The following is a 20839-nucleotide window of genomic DNA, read 5'->3' on the forward strand; positions in this document are numbered from 1 at the left end:
AGACTTGCCTGCCAAAATCCTTTCTCACTGTGCAAGGTGTTCAGGTGTCAGTTTGGTGGCAGTGAGCTGAGCCAGTGCACTGCAAGTGAGGACTAGTATTGTGGAGACTCTCCTTGTGTCTATTATTCCATCTCTGACCAAGGAGTTTACTGCCACACCCGTTGGTAACCCTTTAGGGTTTTGCTGTTGCCCTTAGCAACAGCATTTCGGGTTCTCTACGTATTAAATCACAACATCTCGCTTCTTTCCATCTGAGCATTCCTAATACTAGGGAGACACCCAGTTTCTTAGCCTTTGGGCTTCTCTGTTCACTTTGTGTTTATTTTGTTACCCTATCACCTTCTGTGTATGTAATGTCGTATTCCCCAGTCTGTCTGTGAGTTCATTTGTTTTGCATCCCTCTCCGTTCAGACACCAGTACATTCCTGCTGGCACTGGTGTGCATAACATATTCAGCAGCCTAATACTCCTGTTGAAATTTTGTGGGAATATGGAGCATACCCCTCAAAATACTTTGCAACAGGTGGTCGATCAGGTGCAGGTCCTGACCCGACAATTTAATGATTTGTCCATTAAAATGCACACCTCGCAGGCCGCTGGCGGAGCTCCCGCAGCAGCAGTACCTTCAGGGGTTAAGGAGCCGAAAGTAAATCTCCCGGATCGTTTTTCTGGAGATCGCTCGCAGTTCTTTTGTTTCAAGGAGAGCTGCAAGCTAGATTTCCAGCTTAGGCCTCAGTCTTCTGGGTCGGAGATTCAGCGGGTGGGCATAGTGATTTCCTTGCTACAAGGAGACCCACAGGTCTGGGCATATGGGTTGCAGCCTGACTGTCCGTCGCTTAAAAGTGTAGATGCTTTTTTTACGGCACTGGGCATGTTGTATGATGACCCTGACAAGACGGCCTCTGCCGAGGCTCAGATTTCGATCCTTAAGCAAGGGCGAAGGCCAGTTGAGGTTTATTGTACGGAGTTTCGGATGTTGGCCCATGATACCCAGTGGAATGACCCAGCCCTGAGACACCAGTACCGAAGAGGTCTTTCTAACCAGATAAAAGACCAACTGGTACAATATCCCTTGCCTGATAGCTTGGATCAGCTCATGCAGTTATCCATCCGGGTGGATAGACGGCTGAGAGAGCGTAGGCTTGAAAGGGAGACCGAGGTTTCCTTCTTTCCCAAGGGAACCTCAGACTCTGAGGAATTTTCCGAGGAGCCTATGCAGATTGGGGCTACCCGCCTCTCCTCGCGTGAGAAGACGCGGAGGAGACAGCAGGGGTTGTGTTTGTACTGTGGGAATAAAGGTCATGTGGTAGTATCATGCCCAGAAAAGCCGGAAAACTTCAGGGCCTGAGGGTGATGGGAAATATCCTGTCAGGCCAGAAGTCAGAATTTCCCAAGAAGACTTTTATCATTCCGGTGACCTTGAAGATCCTCGGTCAAACTGTCAAGTGGACAGTGGGGCCGACGGGGTTTTTATGGACCACCAATTCGCCCTGAAACACTCTGTTCCCTTAGTACCCTTGGCATCGGAAATTGAGATTTGTGGGTTAAACGGGGAACCATTATCCCAGGGTAAAATTACCTCTTGTACTAGCCAGATTTCTTTGTTTATTGGAGCCACACACTCTGAAAAATTGTCCTTTTATGTGACTGTCTATACTTTTGCCCCATTGGTGTTGGGGTTACCCTGGTTAAGGGGCCACAATCCTCAATTTGACTGGGTCTCTGGGGAGATTCTTAGTTGGGGTACTGATTGTTTCAGGAGTTGCTTGAGCCTTCCAGTCAGGCTTTCGCAGCTAAGTTTGCCAGGATTGCCAGGATGTTATGCAGATTTTGCGGACGTGTTCTCCAAAAAAGTTGCAGAGGTACTACCTCCCCATCGCCCCTATGACTGTGCCATTGATTTGTTGCCGAATGCTAAGCTTCCCAAGAGCAGGTTGTACTCCCTGTCACGTCCTGAGACTCAGGCTATGGCAGAGTACATTCAGGAGAACTTGGCTAAGGGATTTATCAGACCTTCACAGTCTCCAGTTGGGTCGGGGTTTTTCTTCGTGGGTAAAAAGGACGGTTCGTTGCGACCCTGCATCGACTTCAGGGAATTGAACCGTATCACGATTAAAAACTCATACCCACTGCCTATCATTTCGGTCTTGTTTGACCAGCTTCGTACTGCCACCATTTTTTCTAAGATTGACCTACGCGGTGCGTACAATCTAATCCGAATAAGAGAGGGGGATGAATGGAAGACTGCCTTTAATACTCACTCAGGGCATTATGAATATTTGGTGATGCCTTTTGGGCTCTGTAATACCCCGGCAGTCTTCCAGGACTTCATGAACGATGTGCTCAGGGAATATTTGGATAGATTCTTAGTTGTATACTTAGATGACATCCTAATCTTCTCCCATTCCCTGGAGGAACATCGGAAGCATGTACGCTTAGTCCTCCAGAAACTCAGAGACCACCGGCTTGGGGCGAAGCTGGAGAAGTGCGAATTTGAAGTTCAGCAAATCGCATTTCTAGGATATATTATCTCCCCAGAAGGTTTCCAAATGGAGGGTTCCAAGGTACAGGCAGTCCTGGATTGGGTGCAGCCCACTAGTTTGAAGGCGCTTCAGCGTTTTCTGGGCTTTGCGAATTTTTATAGACGATTTATCGCTGGATTTTCGTCTATAGTGGCGCCCTTGGTGGCACTCACTAAGAAAGGGGTGGATGTTGCTCACTGGTCTTGTGAGGCCAAAGCGGCTTTTGCCCGTCTCAAAAGGGCATTTGTCTCGGCCAAGGTGCTGCGACACCCAGATCCAGAGCGTCCTTTTGTGGTGGAGGTGGATGCCTCTGAGATGGGTATTGGGGCAGTGCTCTCTCAGATGGGGGTGTCTGATAATCGCCTTCATCCCTGTGCTTACTTTTCCCGTAAATTTTCGCCTGCCGAGATGAATTATGACGTGGGTAACTGGGAATTGTTGGCTATTAAGGATGCACTCGAGGAGTGGAGACACTGGCTTGAGGGGGCTAAGTTTGTGGTCTCAATTCTCACCGACCATAAGAATTTGGCATATTTAGAGTCAGCGAAGCGCCTCAATGCCAGGCAGGCACGATGGGCTTTGTTTTTTGCTCGCTTTAATTTTTTGATAACATATCGCCCTGGGTCAAAAAACATCAAGGCTGATGCGCTCTCGCAGAGTTTTGCTCCAATCCAGGAGACCACCGAGGAGCCATTGCCCATTGTGTCCCCATCATGTATTAAAGTGGGCATTACCCAGGACCTATTGTCATTAGTCCTTAGAGCACAGGAGCAGGCTCCTCCAGACCTTCCGGTAGGTCTTTTGTTTGTGCCTCCTAGGTTAAGACAGCGAGTGTTCCTGGAATTCCATGCCAAGAAGTCGGCAGGTCACCCGGGTATTGCCAGAACTCGGGAGTTGCTATCTAGGGCGGTGTGGTGGCCCTCGGTGGCTAGGGATGTGGATCAGTGGGTTCGGGCATGTGACATCTGTGCCCGAAATAAGACTCCTAGAGGGGTTCCTGTTGGCCCATTACATCCACTCTCTATTCCATCTAAGCCATGGACCCACATTTCAATGGATTTTGTGGTGGACTTGCCCAAATCCTCGGGGATGACAGCCATCTGGGTTGTCGTTGACAGGTTTTCGAAGATGGCACACTTCGTTCCACTGGTTGGGCTGCCATCGGCCAGACGCCTTTCTGAATTATTTATGCTGCATGTTGTGCGCCTCCACGGGTTGCCACTTGATGTGGTCTCTGACCGCGGATCCCAGTTTGTGGCCAAATTCTGGAGGGCATTTTGTTCCGATCTCCAGATTTCTGTCAGCTTGTCGTCAGGCTACCATCCGCAGTCTAATGGGCAGACTGAAAGGGTGAACCAGTCCTTGGAGCAGTTCCTCAGGTGTTATGTCTCCAAGTGTCAGACTGACTGGGTTGCTCATCTGTCCATGGCAGAGTTTGCCTATAACAACGCGGCTCACTCTGCTACAGGGATCTCTCCCTTCCTTTGTGTGTATGGGCATCATCCTAAGGCCAATTCTTTTGACCCCCTGGACTCCACGCCTGGTGGTTCCTCTGTGGTTTCGGTCCTTAGAGGTATTTGGAGGAAAGTGAAGAAAGCCCTTGTGTCTGTGTCATTAGTGACCAAAAGGGTTTTTGATAAGCGGAAAAGACCCTGCAGCTTCAAATTAGGAGACTTCGTCTGGTTGTCTACCAAGAATTTGAAGTTGAGACAGCCATCTCATAAGTTAGGCCCCCGGTTCATCGGTCCTTATAAGATCACTAGGGTTATCAATCCGGTGGCATTTCAGTTAGATCTACCCCGTTCTTTGGGTATCAATAAAACATTTCATTGTTCCCTTTTAAAACGGGCGATTAGTAATCCTTCTTCCAGTAGAAGACCTTCTCCTCTTCTGATACGGGGTCAGAGGGAGTTTGTGGTTGAAAGGGTTCTTGACTCCAAGATGGTTCGGGGCCGCTGTCATTTTTGGTGCACTGGAAGGGGTATGGCCCGGAGGAGCGGTCGTGGGTGCGCAGTTGTGATCTTCATGCCCCCAGACTGATACGCTCTTTCTTCTCGCAGTTCCCCGATAAACCCGGTGGTAGGGGTTCTTTGACCCCTCGTCAGAGGGGGGGTACTGTTAGGGTCTCCTGCCCTGTGCTGCCACGTCGTCATGGCAACCGGGAGACAAGTGCTAGCGGAGTCACCTGAGCGTAGCTGATACTCCGGTTCGGGTCTTTTGCTGTGCAGTGGTTACAGGCTCTGTGCACGGCAGGGGATCCGGTGCTGGTTTTTGTGCTCACAGTCTGTGAGGTTTGAGTGGGGCGTGGACAGCACCTGCTATATAAACCCTCTTCTCAGGTTAGGCAGATGCTGCTGAATCTTTGTTGGTTAGTCAGTTCCTGAAAGTTAGCTAGTACTGTGTAACTTTGTATTTGTTTGTTGCTTACTGCAAATAGGCCTTGGGATTCGGTACTACACTCTGCCAATCCAGACCTAGCAGTAAGACTGGAGTCAGTCATTTAACCTGCTGGGGTTCTTTTGCTACTCTGTGAACCTAGCAAGTTTGCGGCTGTATTCTCAGACTTGCCTGCCAAAATCCTTTCTCACTGTGCAAGGTGTTCAGGTGTCAGTTTGGTGGCAGTGAGCTGAGCCAGTGCACTGCAAGTGAGGACTAGGATTGTGGAGACTCTCCTTGTGTCTATTATTCCATCTCTGACCAAGGAGTTTACTGCCACACCTGTTGGTAACCCTTTAGGGTTTTGCTGTTGCCCTTAGCAACAGCATTTTGGGTTCTCTACGTATTAAATCACAACATCTCGCTTCTTTCCATCTGAGCATTCCTAATACTAGGGAGACACCCAGTTTCTTAGCCTTTGGGCTTCTCTGTTCACTTTGTGTTTATTTTGTTACCCTATCACCTTCTGTGTATGCAATGTCGTATTCCCCAGTCTGTCTGTGAGTTCATTTGTTTTGCATCCCTCTCCGTTCAGACACCAGTACATTCCTGCTGGCACTGGTGTGCATAACACCTGCTGCACGAGCACCCTAATTAACTATTCTTAGCAACGGGGAACGCGGTCCACCTGTGGCGTCCCCGTTGCTATGCACCCGGCGGCCGTGCACGCACGGCGTCCTGTGTTGCCAGGGACCCGGCGGCTATCGTGCGCATGGCGTCCTGACGTTGCTAGGCGCCGTGCGGGGGACAGGGAAGGAGAGTGGCGCGGCGGCCGTGACCGCTGCTCAGTCAGGGCACGGCCGAAGACCGCCACGCCTAACACTACCCTCCAGCGCTGCTCCCTACACCTTTCTTCACTGATCCCTACTGCAATCCCGGGATTGAGCGTTTTTCAATCCCGAATCCCGGGATTGAAAAAACGGCCCGGGATTGGCCTCCCTAGGCACAGAGGCACTGTCTAACTGCCTGCAGCTGAAAGCATTGTGATGTCACAGACGTACTGTCTAGCTGCCTGCAGCTGATGGCATTGTGATGTCACAGAGGTACTGTCTAGCTGCCTGCAGCTGAATGCATTGTGATGTCACAGAAGTACTGTCTAGCTGCCTGCAGCTGAATGCATTGTGATGTCACAGAGGTACTATCTAGCTGCCTGCTCTTTAATGCATTGTAATGTCAAAGAGGTACTGTCTATCTGCCTGCAGCTGAATACTTTGTGATGTCACAGAGGTACTGTCTAGCTGCCTGCTCTTTAATGCATTGTAATGTCAAAGAGGTACTGTCTATCTGCCTGCAGCTGAATGCATTGTGATGTCACTGAGGTACTGTCTAGCTGCCTGCAGCTGAATGCATTGTGATGTCACAGAGGTACTGTCTAGCTGCCTGCCGCTGAATGCATTGTGATGTCACAGAGGTACTGTCTAGCTGCCTGCTCTTTAATGCATTGTAATGTCAAAGAGGTACTGTCTATCTGCCTGCAGCTGAATGCATTGTGATGTCACTGAGGTACTGTCTAGCTGCCTGCAGCTGAATACATTGTGATGTCACAGAAGTACTGTCTAGCTGCCTGCAGCTGAATGTATTGCGATGTCACAGAAGTACTATCTAGCTGCCTGCAGCGGAATGCATTGTGATGTCACTGAGGTACGTTCTAGCTGACTGCAGCTGAATGCATTGTGTTGTGACAGGGTTACTGTCTAGCAGCCTGCAGCTGAATGCATTGTGATGTCACTGCGGTACGTTCTAGTTGTCTGCAGCTGAATGCATTGTGTTGTGACAGGGTTACTGTCTAGCTGCCTGCAGCTGAATGCTTTGTGATGGCACAGTGGTACTGTCAAGCTAACCAACACTGAAATGAAGCGCTCTGTCACTCTAATCAATATGCTGCCAGTAACATAGGGCTACTCACCCCTATTAGATTAAAAAATCAAACAAGAAACAAAGGAACTGATGTTACAGCACATTGTATTTCCAAGCATATTATTTCCTTATAGAGTGTAAAAGAGGTAAAACATTTAAAAAATATCATACTAATACAATGCAGGTAGAATGATTATATTATCTCATAGCTGTGCATAAAACCCTCTACTAATTGATTAAACACCTGTACTGTGTCCCAAACACAGCGAATGGGTGATTGATATATAAATTACAGGTGTGAGACTGAAATCATGAGGCGGTCTGAAGCCGTTATGCGCCTCAAAGCCGGTATGCGCTCCATAGCCAAAACGAGGCTTGAAGCGCCCAGGAGACTGAGATGGCAGCATGACGGGAGTCCGACAATTAAGCGCCGAGCTTAAATAGAGTGAAGGGAGGCATTTCATTCATTCTGATGAAGCTGCTGAACCCGGAGGGAGGCGGGGAAACGCATCATTCACTCATCTAATTGCTGTTTGCACCACTATATCCGAAGATCTCGATAGCCAGCTACAACGCTCCACGGATCCTTCACTTTCATTCACGATCCCCCAGAGATGACTGCATGATAAAGGGTAGAGCACCAGCAGCCGGGGAGGGCGCTCTTGGTGAAAGAATCCACAAATAGGAGTGGTGAGATCGTTACTGTTTATTTGTCTGGCCAGACACGCTTTTAGAGGAAGCACAGTCTCACTTTAGTAACGGACTTTGGCTACCAAAATGGGACAGTTAAACAGCTCTTAAGCCCACATTTATTGTGAAGAAAAAGCTTTTCTTATCCCAAAAGTGACTGTTCTAATTACACAAAGAAGAACTCACTGTGCTATTAAGTTTCAGTAAATATTGGAAAAGTTACATTCTAGCTACCACAGTATGTGCTGCTAAGAGTTACAAGTGGATACAGAGTAATATGTTATATTATATGTTATATCTAGTTTGTTTATAAATATATTATTTAAAGAGTACGTTGACCGGCCGGTGGTACAAATTGCATAGATTTAAATTTATGTACATGTTTGTATGTGTTTTAAAATATTTTTTTTTTTAGTTCTAATCTATATGCGCTGTAACATCAGTTCCTTTGTACTGTCAAGCTGCCTGCAGCTGAATGCATTGTGATGTCACAGTGGTACTGTCTAGCTGCCTTCAGCTGAATGCATTGTGATGTCACAGTGGTACTGTCTAGCTGCCTTCAGCTGAATGCATTGTGATGTCACAATGGTGCTGTCTAGCTGCCTGCAGCTGAATGCATTGTGATGTCACAGTGGTACTGTCTAGCTGCCTGCAGCTGAATGCATTGTGATGTCACAGTGGTACAGTCTAGCTGCCTGCAGCTGAATGCATTGTGAAGTCACAGTGGTACTGTCTAGCTGCCTGCAGCTGAATGCATTATGATGTCACAGTGGTAATAACTAAAATATAATAATAAAATGTCAACATATTAATAATTAATATATTGGTAAATATCTAGGAGACATGTTAAGAAAAAAAGGGTTTTTTTACATATATAAAAGAAATATAATAAAAATGCATCTCAACACATATTAATTGTTCAATCGATCAATTCATGTATGCATATAAAAATATACACACATGTATATAAATTTGGCAGAATCATCCACAAAAGGGAAGTTAATAATTTGTCACATGTAGATATTAAATTATCTACATGTGACCATTATTTATTATTCTTCTCCATATATCCATATATCTGTGTGATCAGAGTATAAATTTAAAGTCATATTTCCTCTCCTTCTCCCCCTTCTTTTGTTTCTTGATTTTACTTCTTTCTTTCCTCTCCCCCCCCCCTTTGGTTAGAATAGTGTCCTCTGTCTTGATAGTTCTAAGAGAGAATTTATACTCTGATCATAGGAACATGATCCCTCCTATATATTGCTTCTCTATATATATCCGTCATATATGGTTTCTCCTCTCTCTTGTTTACTATGATTTATTCTGTATACTTTACAACTGGATTTTCTCTTTTTCTTTTTTTGTGTGTCTGTGTGGACACATAGACATGCATTTGCATACACTTGTCGGGGTGTGTGCGTGTATGCATGTGTTTATGCATACACACAGGAAATGTATATTGGATACTAGATCTATCACAGACAATATAAATGGAAGCTAGTAAAGAGTATATAAAGATCATATAAATGTCTATTTCCTATATATACATATAACCCCTCTCCGTATTGATATATGGAGAGGAATAATAAATAATGGTCACATGTAGATAATTTAGTCGGTATAAATTATTAACTTCCCTTTTGTGGATGATTCTGCCAAATTTATATACATGTGTGTATATTTTTATATGCATACATGAATTGATCGATTGAACAATTAGTATGTGTTGAGATGCATTTTTATTATATTGCTTTTATATATGTAAAAAAATCCTATTTTTCTTGACATGTCTCCTAGATATTTACCAATATATTAATTATTAATATGTTGACATTTTATTATTATATTTTAGTTATTAGTATGATATTTTTTAAATGTTTTACCTCTTTTACACTCTATAAGGAAATAATATGCTTGGAAATACAATGCAGGTAGAATGATTATATTATCTCATAGCTGTGCATAAAACCCTCTACTAATTGATTAAACACCTGTACTGTGTCCCAAACACAGCGAATGGGTGATTGATATATAAATTACAGGTGTGAGACAGAAATCATTAGGCGGTCTGAAGCCGTTATGCACCTCAAAGCTGGTATGCGCTCCATAGCCAAAATGAGGCTTGAAGCGCCCAGGAGACTGAGATGGCAGCATGACGGGAGTCCGACAATTAAGTGCCAAGCTTAAATAGAGTGAAGGGAGGCATTTCATTCATTCTGATGAAGCCGCTGAACCCGGAGGGAGGCGGGGAAACGCGTCATTCACTCATCTAATTGCTGTTTGCACCACTATATCCGGAGATCTCGATAGCCAGCTACAACGCTCCACGGATCCTTCACTTTCATTCACGATCCCCCAGAGATGACTGCATGATAAAGGGTAGAGCACCAGCAGCCGGGGAGGACGCTCTTGGTGAAAGAATCCACAAATAGGAGTGGTGAGATCGTTACTGTTTATTTGTCTGGCCAGACACGCTTTTAGAGAAAGCACAGTCTCACTTTAGTAACGGACTTTGGCTACCAAAATGGGACAGTTAAACAGCTCTTAAGCCCACATTTATTGTGAAGAAAAAGCTTTTCTTATCCCAAAAGTGACTGTTCTAATTACACAAAGAAGAACTCACTGTGCTATTAAGTTTCAGTAAATATTGGAAAAGTTACATTCTAGCTACCACAGTATGTGCTGCTAAGAGTTACAAGTGGATACAGAGTAATATGTTATATTATATGTTATATCTAGTTTGTTTATAAATATATTATTTAAAGAGTACGTTGACCGGCCGGTGGTACAAATTGCATAGATTTAAATTTATGTACATGTTTGTATGTGTTTTAAAATAAAACATTTTTTTTAGTTATAATCTATATGCGCTGTAACATCAGTTCCTTTGTACTGTCAAGCTGCCTGCAGCTGAATGCATTGTGATGTCACAGTGGTACTGTCTAGCTGCCTTCAGCTGAATGCATTGTGATGTCACAGTGGTACTGTCTAGCTGCCTGCAGCTGAATGCATTGTGATGTCACAGTGGTACTGTCTAGCTGCCTTCAGCTGAATGCATTGTGATGTCACAATGGTACTGTCTAGCTGCCTGCAGCTGAATGCATTGTGATGTCACAGTGGTACTGTCTAGCTGCCTTCAGCTGAATGCATTGTGATGTCACAGTGGTACTGTCTAGCTGCCTGCAGCTGAATGCATTGTGATGTCACAGTGGTACTGTCTAGCTGCCTGCAGCTGAATGCATTGTGATGTCACAGTGGTACTGTCTAGCTGCCTTCAGCTGAATGCATTGTGATGTCACAGTGGTACTGTCTAGCTGCCTTCAGCTGAATGCATTGTGATGTCACAATGGTACTGTCTAGCTGCCTGCAGCTGAATGCATTGTGATGTCACAGTGGTACTGTCTAGCTGCCTTCAGCTGAATGCATTGTGATGTCACAATGGTACTGTCTAGCTGCCTGCAGCTGAATGCATTGTGAAGTCACAGTGGTACTGTCTAGCTGCCTGCAGCTGAATGCATTATGATGTCATAGAAGTACTGTCTAACTGCCTGTGGCTGATGGCATTGTGATGGCACAGTGGTACTGTCTCGGTGCCTGCAGCTGAATGCATTGTGATGTCACAGAGGTACAGGTCTAGCTGCCTGCAGCTGAATTTATTGTGATGTCACAGAAGTACTGTCTAACTGCCTGTGGCTGATGGCATTGTGATGTCACAGAGGTACTGTCTATCTACCTGCAGCTGAATGCATTGTGATGTCACAGTGGTACTGCCTAGCTGCCTGCAGCTGACTGCATTGTGATGTTACAGAAGTACTGTCTAGCTGCATGCAGCTGAATGCATTGTGATGTCACAGAGGTACTGTTTAGCTGCCTGCTCTTTAATGCATTGTGATGTCACAGAGGTACTGTCTATCTGCCTGCAGTTGAATACATTGTATTGTCACAGTGGTACTGTTTAGGTGCCTGCAGCTGAATGTATTGTGATGTCATAGTGGTACTGTCCAGTTGCCTGCAGCTGAATGCATTGTGATGTCACAGAGGTACTGTCTAGCTTACTGCTGCTGAATGCATTCTGATGTCACATTGGTACTGTCTAGCTGCCTGCAGCTGAATGCATTGTTATGCCACAGACGTACTGTCAAGCTGCTTGCAGCTGAATGCATTGTGATGTCACAGAGGTACTATCTAGCTGCCTGCAGCTGAATGCATTGTGATGTCACAGTGGTACTGTCTAGTTGCCTGCAGCTGAATGCATTGTGATGTCACAGTGGTACTGTCTAGCTGCCTACAGCTGAATGCATTGTGATGTCACAGAGGTACTGTCTAGCTGCCTGCAGCTGAATGCATTGTGATGTCACAGAGGTACTGTCTTGCTGCCTGCAGCTGAATGCATTGTGATGTCACTGAGGTACTGTCTAGCTGCCTGCAGCTGAATGCATTGTTATGTCACTGTGGCACTGTCTGGCTACCTGCAGCTGAAAGCATTTTGATGTCACAATGGTACTGTCTAGCTGCCTGCAGCTCACTGCATTGTGATGGCACAGTAGTACTGTCTAGCTGCCTACAGCTGAATGCATTGTGTTGTCACAATGGTACTGTCTAGCTGCCTGCAGCTGAATGCATTGTGATGTCACAGTGGCACTGTCTAGCTACCTGCAGCTGAAAGCATTGTGATGTCACAATGGTACTGTCTAGCTGCCTGCAGCTGAATGCATTGTGATGTCACAGTGGTACTGTCTAGCTGCCTGCAGCTGAATGCATTGTGATGTCACAGAGGTACTGTCTAGCTGCCTGCCGCTGAATGCATTGTGATGTCACAGTGGTACTGTCTAGCTGCTTGTAGCTGAATGCATTGTGATGTCATAGAGATACTGTCTAGCTGCCTGCAGCTGAAAGCATTGTGATGTCACAGATGCACTGTCAAGCTGCTTGCCCTGTAAAATTTGTAGAAGCGGCCTGACATGGGCAGCACAAGAGGTATAACATACTGTGTAGCCATGGCAGCATCATTGGATGGCAGAGTTGCTGTACTGCAGGTATTGAACAACAGAATGAATGGGGACAATGCAGTGTACTGAGTGGGGTGGGCTGTCTGTCATGAGAGGGGTGGGGCCACTTGACAACACACAAAATAAGCCCCACAAACATGTCAGCCTACTAGGAATCTTCCTGGTGAGCCCTATGGCCAATCCACCCCTGACTTTATGTCACAATTTATTTATATATTTTATTTTGTCTCTATGACCATGTTATAGGGGTTAATCTGTGCAATTTTTTTATAAATATGGTCCTTATATGTTTTTATCTACAGATGGAGCCACGCTAGTCGTGGATCCATCTGTGCCTGAGCATGGCCACCTGGGCACGCCTAATGCAGAAAGCGTCTCCGTCCGGACGAGCGAGCACACCCGTGATGGAGACGCGCCCCATTCGCTAGAATGGGAGAGCGTCTCCGTCGCACGATCGGATGGAGACGCTCAGAATGAGAGCGTCTCTGTGCACTCCCACCGTGACTAGGCGGATGGATCACTTAGTCACGCCGGGAGTGCATGCCTGGGATGGAGCCGCCTCAGATGAACGCGGCTTCATCTGTACTGTTCTTATTTTTCATGAGATTTGTAATAAATAGCTGCTAATATTCACATAACATAATCCAGTAAATATCTTCTATTGCTTATTTTTATACTTTTTAACCTTATTCACCAGTTCACAACATTGCATATTTTTTGGCCATTGTTATCAGGCGTAGCAAACACTGCGCTGCCAGCGGCATCAATGTTCTGTTGCTGCGCTGCGGGAGGAGGAGGGACAGATGCTCTCAGCTCTCCCCGGCGCCACCGCTACCAGCACAATAAAGTTTTTTTTTTTTTTTTGGGCACAGCGCATGACGTCATGACGTCCGTGCGCTGTGACTGAAGAACAGGAGGAGCCGCCCACCGCCGCAGTGATGAGGCGCTCAGCATGAGGGCAGGAGATGTAAGTGTATTTGCTGTAGAGCAGGGATGGGGAACCTTCGGCTCTCCAGCTGTTGTTGAACTACACATCCCAGCATGCCCTGCAACAGTTTTAGCATGGCCAAATAGCAAAATTGTAGCAAGGCATGATGGTATGTGTAGTTCAACAACAGCTGGAGGGCCAAAGGTTCCCCATCCCTGCTGTAGAGACACGGGGTGAGGAAGCCATGGGGAGACACGGGGAGGGGGTGCAAGCAGCCATACATATGGAGACAAGACACAGGGGGGACAGCAGCCATGGAAAGACATGGGGGGGGAGCCATGGGGACACACAGGGGGAGAGGCAGCCATGGGGAGACACAGATGGGAGGCAGCCATGGGGAGACACAGTGGGGAGGCAGCTTTGGGAAGATACAGGGGGGAAGTCAGCCATGGAAAGACACCCCTTTAGTTTAACCCCACATGTACACTTGAGAAGGGGGGGCGGGGACACCATAGCACGGATGTGCTCCGGGCGCCGTGGCTACACACTACACCTCTGATTGTTATATGTTAACATGCAGTAGCAATCAGCCTTTTAACATCCTCCTCAACAGCAAGTCTCAGATTTCTATTATATTCAAACAGTGGTGCCGGCAGCTTCAGTTCAATCTTGCTTTTGCCCGGACTTGTGATCTGGGGGCCTGATTCACGTTTGTAAGTAAACAGTGGCGTTACTATAAAATAGGCGCCCTGCCACTCAAAAAGTTTTTTGGGCTCCTCCTACCCCCCATGGTACCTTTTTGTTGTCAAGGGTTCTGCTCGTTGTCAGGGGATCCCTCACCCCCCTCTGGCAGCCTACACAGGTCTGCGGTCCAGTCACACCTGCCATTAAAAATGTCCCTCCCAAAATGGCTGCCGCCTCCTCTAGCATCCTTAATAACTTGCAAAAAATATATAGAAAAAATGTGGGCACAAAAGATATACACTTAATTACTTAATTAAAATCAAACCTCCACATTAGTGATAACCTTTCAATAGCAGCTCCCAAGGGTGACTTTAGCTGGCCACGTTATATAGCAATAGAAAGGAGCAATAATGCAGGTAAAATTACTTCATTAGAGAGCGCTTAAAATTATTTAATTTTTAATATTCAATATATAATATTCAATCAAAAAATTAATAAAAGTCAATAAAATATCCAACAAGTGTTGAGAAATATCAAATATTCTCTCTCCCGCTTGAATTGATCACTGGCTCCAAGTTCATTGTAAATCCATAATATGAGTATTAGCAACAATCAGATATTACGATGGACTTAATAGAGTGTGGTGTTCATGCATTTCTGCAGCCTGTGATATGCTACTACCTCCCGCTTTTAAAAGCTTAATCTCGGACTTCCGGTTCCGGGACCCATGGAGTGAGTCTCTCAGCGCCGGAGCTCCGCCCTGCCGCCCGCTGCAAAGAACCTTTTCAAGGCTGCTACAGCCTCCACACCGCCCAGACTGCCCCCGGCGAGACCCGCGATCACGATGGATCGCTTTGTGACACCCGTAACTGCGGCTACACAGGCCCCCGCTGGCGCACCCACGAGGCTGGAGAAGCGCCGCGCGGGAAGCAATATGGCGCCTGGCGCCGGACCTGAAGTCACCACTCCTGCCTCCAAGAAAGCCGCGGCGGAGGGGACTGAGTAGGCTGGCTCACAGGTATGCAGGGATCCGGAGGCTCCGGTAACATATGGAGACGTTGTGGCAGCAATAAAAGCCACTATGGCCCCCCTGCTTTCACAGGCTGTCAGTGATATAACAACACAGCTGCAGCACTTACAGCAGAGGGTCACACACACTGAATCTCAACTGCATGCTGCAACACATGACATAGAAGGGCTACACCACTCAGTGAAATCTCTAACTACAGAGAACTATCAGATATGGAATAAGTTAGATGATATGGAAAATCGCGCAAGAAGAAATAATATCAGACTTGTGGGACTGCCGGAATCACTTAAAGGCACGGTACTGGCTCATTTTGCCCGTGTTACCCTTCCCGCAATTTTGAATATAGAACGGGAATGCAGTGATTTAGTAATTGAAAGAATTCACCGTGTGGGTCCTATGCCCACTAGAGATGAGCGCCTGAAATTTTTCGGGTTTTGTGTTTTGGTTTTGGGTTCGGTTCCGCGGCCGTGTTTTGGGTTCGACCGCGTTTTGGCAAAACCTCACCGAATTTTTTTTGTCGGATTCGGGTGTGTTTTGGATTCGGGTGTTTTTTTCAAAAAACACTAAAAAACAGCTTAAATCATTGAATTTGCGGTCATTTTGATCCCATAGTATTATTAACCTCAATAACCATAATTTATACTCATTTTCAGTCTATTCTGAACACCTCACACCTCACAATATTATTTTTAGTCCTAAAATTTGCACCGAGGTCGCTGTGTGACTAAGATAAGCGACCCAAGTGGCCGACACAAACACCTGGCCCATCTAGGAGTGGCACTGCAGTGTCACGCAGGATGGCCCTTCAAAAAAATACTCCCCAAACAGCACATGACGCAAAGAAAAAAAGAGGCGCAATGAGGTAGCTGACTGTGTGAGTAAGACTAGCGACCCTAGTGGCCGACACAAACACCGGGCCCATCTAGGAGTGGCACTGCAGTGTCACGCAGGATGTCCCTTCCAAAAAACCCTCCCCAAACAGCACATGACGCAAAGAAAAAAAGAGGCGCAATGAGGTAGCTGACTGTGTGAGTAAGACTAGCGACCCTAGTGGCCGACACAAACACCGGGCCCATCTAGGAGTGGCACTGCAGTGTCACGCAGGATGGCCCTTCCAAAAAACCCTCCCCAAACAGCACATGACGCAAAGAAAAAGAAAAGAAAAAAGAGGTGCAAGATGGAATTGTCCTTGGGCCCTCCCACCCTTATGTTGTATAAACAAAACAGGACATGCACACTTTAACCAACCCATCATTTCAGTGACAGGGTCTGCCACACGACTGTGACTGATATGACGGGTTGGTTTGGACCCCCCCCAAAAAAGAATCAATTAATCTCTCCTTGCACAAACTGGCTCTACAGAGGCAAGATGTCCACCTCATCATCACCCTCCGATATATCACCGTGTACATCCCCCTCCTCACAGATTATCAATTCGTCCCCACTGGAATCCACCATCTCAGCTCCCTGTGTACTTTGTGGAGGCAATTGCTGCTGGTCAATGTCTCCGCGGAGGAATTGATTATAATTAATTTTAATGAACATCATCTTCTCCACATTTTCTGGATGTAACCTCGTACGCCGATTGCTGACAAGGTGAGCGGCGGCACTAAACACTCTTTCGGAGTACACACTTGTGGGAGGGCAACTTAGGTAGAATAAAGCCAGTTTGTGCAAGGGCCTCCAAATTGCCTCTTTTTCCTGCCAGTATAAGTACGGACTGTGTGACGTGCCTACTTGGATGCGGTCACTCATATAATCCTCCACCATTCTATCAATGTTGAGAGAATCATATGCAGTGACAGTAGACGACATGTCCGTAATCGTTGTCAGGTCCTTCAGTCCGGACCAGATGTCAGCATCAGCAGTCGCTCCAGACTGCCCTGCATCACCGCCAGCGGGTGGGCTCGGAATTCTGAGCCTTTTCCTCGCACCCCCAGTTGCGGGAGAATGTGAAGGAGGAGATGTTGACAGGTCGCGTTCCGCTTGACTTGACAATTTTGTCACCAGCAGGTCTTTCAACCCCAGCAGACTTGTGTCTGCCGGAAAGAGAGATCCAAGGTAGGCTTTAAATCTAGGATCGAGCACGGTGGCCAAAATGTAGTGCTCTGATTTCAACAGATTGACCACCCGTGAATCCTTGTTAAGCGAATTAAGGGCTCCATCCACAAGTCCCACATGCCTAGCGGAATCGCTCCGTGTTAGCTCCTCCTTCAATGTCTCCAGCTTCTTCTGCAAAAGCCTGATGAGGGGAATGACCTGACTCAGGCTGGCAGTGTCTGAACTGACTTCACGTGTGGCAAGTTCAAAGGGCATCAGAACCTTGCACAACGTTGAAATCATTCTCCACTGCGCTTGAGACAGGTGCATTCCACCTACTATATCGTGCTCAATTGTATAGGCTTGAATGGCCTTTTGCTGCTCCTCCAACCTCTGAAGCATATAGAGGGTTGAATTCCACCTCGTTACCACTTCTTGCTTCAGATGATGGCAGGGCAGGTTCAGTAGTTTTTGGTGGTGCTCCAGTCTTCTGTACGTGGTGCCTGTACGCCGAAAGTGTCCCGCAATTCTTCTGGCCACCGACAGCATCTCTTGCACGCCCCTGTCGTTTTTTAAAAAATTCTGCACCACCAAATTCAAGGTATGTGCAAAACATGGGACGTGCTGGAATTTGCCCATATTTAATGCACACACAATATTGCTGGCGTTGTCCGATGCCACAAATCCACAGGAGAGTCCAATTGGGGTAAGCCATTCCGCGATGATCTTCCTCAGTTGCCGTAAGAGGTTTTCAGCTGTGTGCGTATTCTGGAAAGCGGTGATACAAAGCGTAGCCTGCCTAGGAAAGAGTTGGCGTTTGCGAGATGCTGCTACTGGTGCCGCCGCTGCTGTTCTTGCGGCGGGAGTCCATACATCTACCCAGTGGGCTGTCACAGTCATATAGTCCTGACCCTGCCCTGCTCCACTTGTCCACATGTCCGTGGTTAAGTGGACATTGGGTACAACTGCATTTTTTAGGACACTGGTGAGTATTTTTCTGACGTCCGTGTACATTCTCGGTATCGCCTGCCTAGAGAAGTGGAACCTAGATGGTATTTGGTAACGGGGGCACACTGCCTCAATAAATTGTCTAGTTCCCTGTGAACTAACGGCGGATACCGGACGCACGTCTAACACCAACATAGTTGTCAAGGCCTCAGTTATCCGCTTTGCAGCAGGATGACTGCTGTGATATTTCATCTTCCTCGCAAAGGACTGTTGAACAGTCAATTGCTTACTGGAAGTAGTACAAGTGGGCTTACGACTTCCCCTCTGGGATGACCATCGACTCCCAGCAGCAACAACAGCAGCGCCAGCAGCAGTAGGCGTTACACGCAAGGATGCATCGGAGGAATCCCAGGCAGGAGAGGACTCGTCAGAATTGCCAGTGACATTGCCTGCAGGACTATTGGCATTCCTGGGGAAGGAGGAAATTGACACTGAGGGAGCTGGTGGGGTGGTTTGCGTGAGCTTGGTTACAAGAGGAAGGGATTTACTGGTCAGTGGACTGCTTCCGCTGTCACCCAAAGTTTTTGAACTTGTCACTGACTTATTATGAATGCGCTGCAGGTGACGTATAAGGGAGGATGTTCCGAGGTGGTTAACGTCCTTACCCCTACTTATTACAGCTTGACAAAGGGAACACACGGCTTGACACCTGTTGTCCGCATTTCTGGTGAAATACTTCCACACCGAAGAGCTGATTTTTTTGGTATTTTCACCAGGCATGTCAACGGCCATATTCCTACCACGGACAACAGGTGTCTCCCCGGGTGCCTGACTTAAACAAACCACCTCACCATCAGAATCCTCCTGGTCAATTTCCACCCCAGCGCCAGCAACACCCATATCCTCCTCATCCTGGTGTACTTCAACACTGACATCTTCAATCTGACTATCAGGAACTGGACTGCGGGTGCTCCTTCCATCACTTGCAGGGGGCGTGCAAATGGTGGAAGGCGCATGCTCTTCACGTCCAGTGTTGGGAAGGTCAGGCATCGCAACCGACACAATTGGAGTCGGACTCTCCTTGTGGATTTGGGATTTCGAAGAACGCACAGTTCTTTGCGGTGCTACTGCTTTTGCCAGCTTTAGTCTTTTCATTTTTCTAGCGAGAGGCTGAGTGCTTCCATCCTCATGTGAAGCTGAACCACTAGCCATGAACATAGGCCAGGGCCTCAGCCGTTCCTTGCCACTCCGTGTGGTAAATGGCATATTGGCAAGTTTACGCTTCTCCTCCGACAATTTTATTTTAGGTTTTGGAGTCCTTTTTTTACTGATATTTGGTGTTTTGGATTTGACATGCTCTGTACTATGACATTGGGCATCGGCCTTGGCAGACGACGTTGCTGGCATTTCATCGTCTCGGCCATGACTAGTGGCAGCAGCTTCAGCACGAGGTGGAAGTGGATCTTGATCTTTCCCTAATTTTGGAACCTCAACATTTTTGTTCTCCATATTTTAATAGGCACAACTAAAAGGCACCTCAGGTAAACAATGGAGATGGATGGATTGGATACTAGTATACAATTATGGACGGGCTGCCGAGTGCCGACACAGAGGTAGCCACAGCCGTGAACTACCGCACTGTACTGTGTCTGCTGCTAATATATAGACTGGTTGATAAAGAGATAGTATACTCGTAACTAGTATGTATGTATAAAGAAAGAAAAAAAAACCACGGTTAGGTGGTATATACAATTATGGACGGGCTGCCGAGTGCTGACAATGCTAAATTCCTTTGTCGTATAACAACCCTTTATGAAGCTAAGAACACTGTACGCTGTTTACTTAAGAAGTACCGTAATGGTACGCTAGTTGCGTAACGATCGCTCAGCCGTAGGCGAGACGCTCAAGCGTCACGTTCGCTCACGGCCCAGCGATCACAGGACACGTTATTGGTTATGTCTAGGGTAATGATTCGCTATGGCGTAGCTTACGCTCGAGACCACGAGGAGGTCACCAGCGATGCAGACGCTCACAACACTATACCTTTATGATAAAACCTTATACCAATGAAATACACTGAATACCTTAATGTGAGTACAGGGTGTAAGTGCAACCTTGTGTAACCTGACTAACTACAAAGCTGCTTGAGCGTCACCGACGCTCAAGTGAACACTTAACACTATAGGAAATACACAGATGCTGGTTTAGGTTCCAAGGCCTATTAACTGTATTATGTCTAATATACTTGTAAAAGGGGATAACAGTACAAATGATACACTACAATATAACAGAGACTTCCTAACCACAGAACTAAACAATAAATACAAAAAGACAATACTACACTGACCTAAATGCAATACAATACAATACTATCTAATACAATACAATACTAGCCTAGTCTAGGGGAGATATGAGAGAACAGAACAGAGAGAGAGAGAGAGAGAGAGAGAGAGAGATGAGATGAGAGAAATTGGCTCACAGAAAGACAATGATAACGGAGAGAAACTTACGCACAAAGGGTATGATCGCCTGCGCCTCGATATCCAGCTCCCGGCTATCAGCAGATAACCGTTGATGAGAGAGTGAGAGCTGGATGTGGTCGGCCTGCCTATTTATGCCCCACACACAATGCAATCTCCTGGTCCTACAATCCCATTGTCCATTGGCCGAAGGAATTCGGCCCTGCATCATAACA

The sequence above is a fragment of the Pseudophryne corroboree genome, chromosome 2 (genome assembly GCF_028390025.1).
Source record: "Pseudophryne corroboree isolate aPseCor3 chromosome 2, aPseCor3.hap2, whole genome shotgun sequence".
Lineage (NCBI taxonomy): Eukaryota > Metazoa > Chordata > Amphibia > Anura > Myobatrachidae > Pseudophryne > Pseudophryne corroboree.